At 41.3% G+C, this 5,827-nt stretch overlaps 1 pseudogene; it reads left to right on the forward strand.

Annotated features, from left to right (window-relative positions):
- The first annotated feature begins 1,726 nt into the window (after positions 1-1,726).
- On the forward strand, positions 1,727-1,842 carry LOC132044741 (5S ribosomal RNA; annotated as a pseudogene).
- Positions 1,843-5,827: the final 3,985 nt, after the last annotated feature.

Consider the following 5,827-nt stretch of genomic DNA (forward strand, 5'->3'; position numbering starts at 1 on the left):
CTTTGTCTCATGTTCTGTTCCATACTTCCTGTTATGTTGTTATTCATGCCCTACATAATCAGTACACTGTTCGTACTGGCACCCATTTTGTGCATGTTGCGTTCATGCCTGTAGGGATCGTGTAGTTGGGCCAAACGATCCGCACGCAGGATCTTCGCTCGGCCGCGCGTCGGGCGCTCCATTGGTCCGGAGCTGCAACCATTTCTGGTATGCTATCTTGCCATGTAGATATGTGGGTATGACAGGGCCTTGTCCTGTCTTTTCTGCAGTTTATATTCCCTTGAGGTCGGTAGATAGTTTTATATAGTGGGAACGACATATAGCTTTATGGTCTCTTATTTTATGTACAGTGCATGTAGTGGCCGCGTTGTTATCTTTTACACGTATTTCCTATATATATATATATATATATATATATATATATATATATATATATATATATATATATATATATATATATATATATATATCCATGTGTATAATTTATGAGTTTTCGAGGTAGAGTTTATTGCATAAATTTTACAGCAGATGCTATCGTTCAGATATAAGTTAGAAATGGGCCACCAGGTTATTCAGCATATGGCAAGTACGAGTTTAGGGGTGCTTGGTCAGTAGTGGTCGGGCACTCATCATAGCCCATTGGTTTGGGTCGTGACAAAAGTGGTATCAGAACAGTTCGTCCTAGGGTTATCTACAGACCGTGTCCGGTAGAGTCCTGTTTATGGGTGTAAAGCCCGCCACACTTATAAACAGGAGGCTGCGGGGCTTTTTGGAATCATTGACCTTTCCTTCTATCTTAGATCGTGCGATAGAGCCAGGGTCTAGGAAAGATCATTTTTGACCCTCTTTTCTTATCAGTAGGTGAAGTCTCATAAGAGATGAAGAGATCAGCTTCAGATAGTGGGGGTGCCAGGAAGGCCTCAGGGTGGATTCGGGACCCCAAGTCCCAGGACCAAGTAGGAGGAGCCCTAGCTATTCTATTGAGATAGACCCTTCCGAGGACATCGAGACGATCCCCCCAGAGTTCATGACTTCCATGAAGGAGGACCAGTCGGAAGATAGTTATGAGACTGACCCGTCTGAGGGTTCGTATGAGACACCGGTGGAGGAGGCCCTGAGGCCATACCAGAGTTGACCCCTCCAGCTTCTCATATGGTAGAGCATTATGTTTGGGCAGCCATGCCTGTGAGTGTTACCGATTATTCTAGCCCTTTATCTTAGCCTTCGGTAAATCAGGAGTTGCCAGGATATTCGTGCCCCTCGGATTAGGATGAGGGTGATAAGGAGGGCCAGACCAGTAGATGGCGGGAGGACGATGCGGAGGATACTTCACTTTATAGCCTTCCAAATCAAGAGCAGGACAGGCCGGCTGCAGGTATGTGGTTTTTTTTATTGAAATTTCTTATGTGTGTGCAATTATTGCAGGATATCATTAATCATTGCCAAATGGGAATTTTGAAGGAACCGATAACCAAAGTACTTATAGGTAACTGCGACTAAGATATTTTGGCCCCCACTAAGAATCTTAAAATTAGGAATGGAAGACAGTCGTGTGTGTTGATGGATTGTTATTATTAGGAGTTCCAAAGGCTAAGCCAGCATTTGTTCGATCCGGAGAGTAAGGGACCTTTCCAATCCAGAAGGAGATGCACTACAAGAATTTTATTGGGATCCGTTAGAACTTCAGCTTGTTTTAGGTCATGTGATAAAGGCCACGCAACAGGACGGATGCGATCATACCAGTACTAACACACTGGATCCCATCAGAACTCCGAAGTTAAGCGTGCTTAGGCGAGAGTAGTACTAGGATGGGTGACCCCTGGGAAATGTGCTAAGAAGTCCTACAGATTCAGACATAAAAGAAGGATGAGGAACTAGAATAGCTTGAGGGAAATTAGAACCGTGTAAAACTCACGATTGGAAATTCTAAACAATTACGAGAGATAAGGCGTACTGGCTTAGCAAAGAGAGAGAGAGAAGACGTATTATAGCTACAGAATTAGGATGAGTCTAAACTGTCACGACCCGACTAGGGCCATGACGGGTACCCGGAGCTAACTGCCGAGCACTACTCGTTAAGCTAATAATCATACTTAAACTGAACATATATGCTCTCCAAAGCAATATAAGTTTATATACATAAGCCCTCACGGCTGCAAAAATGATATACAAGAGTACAATTTGATCATCATGGGGCATCAACTACCTATACGTACCTATCTATGAACCTCTACTAGAGTATTAGACATAAGGACGAGACAGGACCCCGTCGTGCCCAAATATATACACAAAAGAATATGATTATAAGTAGCACCTCCGGAATAGTGGAGTGCTCCTGTGAATCCGCTGATAAGCTTCTACGGATCTGCACCGTCTCCCTGTCTACCTGTGAGCATGAACACAGCGTCCAAGAAGAAAGGACATCAGTACGAACATTGTACTGAGTATGTAAGGCATGAATAATGCTAAATAATAGAGAAATAATGGAGCATAACGTGAAAATACAACCTGCTTAGCCTTTTAAAGAAAACACATGTTATACATATCACATATACCATCATTGTTAACCTGCGTCCGGGTAACCATCGCACGCCGCCCAGTAGTGGTGTCATGTCCGGCCTTCTAGGCACGGTGTAATCATAAGCAGCCCGTATTAGCGGTGACATGTCTGGTCATCTAGGCACGGTGGATTCGTATGCAGCCCGCCTTCGCGGTGACATGTCCGGCCATCTAGGCATAGTGGAATCGTATGTAGCCCCCCTTCGCGGTGACATGTCCGGCCATCTAGTCATGGTGGAATCTCATCATCATACGCATCTCATAAAGTATGCATAAGAAATCAATTAAATACTATAACTCTATCGGGGTGACGTAAGGTCGAGAACCCCCGATTTCCATTATGAAGTAATCATAATCAGCATAACTCACCTTGAAGGAACTAGCATCATAAGGTGGGTCTAGCAATAATGGATAACATCAATGAATCATACAAATATCATGAACTTCGTAGAACTATCATATCATACGCTTTGGAATTTCTAGACTTAGACTCATCATCATCATTGTCATATTCATAACATATCTCTTATCTCTATCTCGTAAGAAGCTCTTTATAAACATTGACTCATATTTTTCAGAATGTAAGAAGATCATGGAAAGATAAAGGAAGTCATATCATAGGAATCATGCCTTAGAAAAGAAGGGACTAGCCTTACATACCTTTGAGCGTGTCAATTCTTTCGATTTCTACCTCTTGAACTCGCAAGTCTACAATTGGGATAACACAAACCATAATTAGGCCTCTCACCTCATTTGATAATTTATTAAATGGTGGGCAATATTTCCCTTACTTCCATCTCAATCCAACATCAATAATAACATCAACAACAACATCGTCCGCTCTTACATAGCAAAATATAGTCTAATCCATCCCCAAATCCTCATTCAAAACAACTCTTAATCTCATCTTGGTCTCTATTCAATTTATCGCTTCCATAACTATATTTCTTTTGCTTATAATCACTAAAAATCTCGATATGTAACTTAAATAAAAAGATAAACATCATTCACATACCTTGAAGAGTCTATAATCTCAAAGCCCAACTTCAACTCCACTTCCCAAGCTTCTTGACTTGATTAAACCCTAGAAATAATATTTTTCCTTCACTAGCTCGGGTTTACGGGCTCAGATTTTACCTTAATCTTCACTAATTTAAAGAAATATGTTGGGAAGAAATTTTCAAGGGTTTCTCTAGGCTGATATTGAGGAAAAATGATATATACGTCGTGGTCTCACATATTTATACCTGGAATCAGAAGGTTCCAGATGTCCGATTCGATGGTCGGGTTGACGGACTGTCGACACGTCGGCGGCTAGTCGACCTGACCCGTAGAATTTCTTCTGCAGCTCAGAAGTCTCAGAGTCATATTGATGGCCTAATCGACGGCCCGTCGACATGGTGACTGGTGCCTGAAATTTTTCTGATTCAGTCTGTTGCGTCGTTTTGGTTTGTTCAACGTATAACCCTGGAAATAGCAGAGGTAGCCTGCTAGAACTTCCATCCATGAGGTAAAATATGTGATATCACAAATCTCGGGTTCGGACTCCATTCCAAGGTACACTCGACTAGGTAGCCGTAAGTTTTCCTACCATGAAAGCGAGAGGTGTAACATAAACAGTATTGGGTATACCTTGTAAGTAAGGTGTTAGTAAAGGTATATACGATGTCTTATGTATGGTTACATTAACTAGTATGTGTGCCCCGATGATCGACGTTGCGATATGTTAAAGGTACTGATTGAACAGGGTATTGAAGTCCAAGTGGCAAGTGCTACAAGGGCAATTTGACATTATTTTCTCTAAAGGTTAGAGTTGGATAAGCCTTATGCAATAACATCAGAAAAAAGAAGAAAGTGAGTATACAAGAGTAAGAAAGTTAGGATGCCCTGAGACAAGGAGAAGTGTGAGCAAGGGAAATATGTTGCTAATGAGGGTCAATTAAAGTTCCGAGAGAGAGAGTTTAGAACGACGGTAGAGGTAGAGGACCATTTGAGCGAATTTCAAAAGTAAGAATACGGAAAGAATAGAGTATGGTAGTGTGGAACGAAAGGACGAATGTATAGGGCCCGAAAATAGATTTTGATAAGTGGGACTGAAGGGCAGTAGCAATGAATATGGATGTGAATTGGGAAAGAATAAGCAGGTTTTGCGAAAATGCAAAAGGGTTCTTGACTCTTGAGAGGAATCTGAAGAGGTGAATCCATGGTCATAATAAAACGCCACAAGTACCTCGGAAACAGAGAAGCCCTTCCAAAAGATGACTTAGAGATAGAATGGATTTGCACTTCTGAAAGGATATTCTACGAACTCCAGGGCCAATGTTATAAAATGGCAAGTGAAGAATAGCACTTAGGAGAAAAAGAACTCAAAACCCCTGAGGACGAAAGTAAGAAGGGTACACTAACGGATTGGTTGAAGGAAGTCGAGCAATCACTAAGGATAAGAGAGAGGATAATAAGTTAACAGAGCTGACCAGGAGGCAATATATCAGTGACATGGGATAAAAATCTCTGTAAAGGGTATAGAGATTCTATCATAAAGGAAATAATGATACATGGGGAGTATTTATAAATATGAACTAGCTGTAGCGGCAAAAGGAAAGATGAAGGCTTGACCAAAAGAAAAAGGGAAAGAGTGTACTTTGTAAGGATTTCATGGTAAGAACAAGAAGCAGCAGGACACTGGAAGGACTATGACGCATAGCTGTGATGCAGACAAGTAGTTGAGGAGAATTACGGGACAAATGAGTTAAGCAAATGAAAGGATGAGTTGTAGGAATGGATGATGTGGAATATTAACTTTGAACGGTATAGTGTAAGTGTAAATCAGAATTGGGAACCCAGAGCAAGAAGAATTTCAAGGATGTTAAGGATATAGTCGTGGAGAAAGACGAGGGTTAAAGGAGCGAGGCATAATCGAACACTCCATAAAGGGCTTAATGAATTATGTTGTCCCCATTAATCCATTAGCCTCGGGAATTACTAGTCATAAAAGGTAGAAGTGGAAAGACAATAAAGGAGGCACCTACTTTGGATCAGAAACATATGAGCATTTGATTTAATACCAGACTTCAACTAGCAGAAAGGGAAATAAGTCGAACCATACGATGAAAGCAATTCCGGCATTATAAAGAATCGAGGAGTGGGAGGATCGTTAAGGTCGACCAGGTGATTAGCAAAAATGAGTACTATTCAAAAGTTACTGGTGTATAAAAACATCCTTAAAAAGGGGGGAAGAGCAAGTTTAGTCCTGAAATGAATTATGACA

The sequence above is a fragment of the Lycium ferocissimum genome, unplaced genomic scaffold, assembly GCF_029784015.1.
Source record: "Lycium ferocissimum isolate CSIRO_LF1 unplaced genomic scaffold, AGI_CSIRO_Lferr_CH_V1 ctg5169, whole genome shotgun sequence".
In the NCBI taxonomy this organism is placed as follows: Eukaryota; Viridiplantae; Streptophyta; class Magnoliopsida; order Solanales; family Solanaceae; genus Lycium; species Lycium ferocissimum.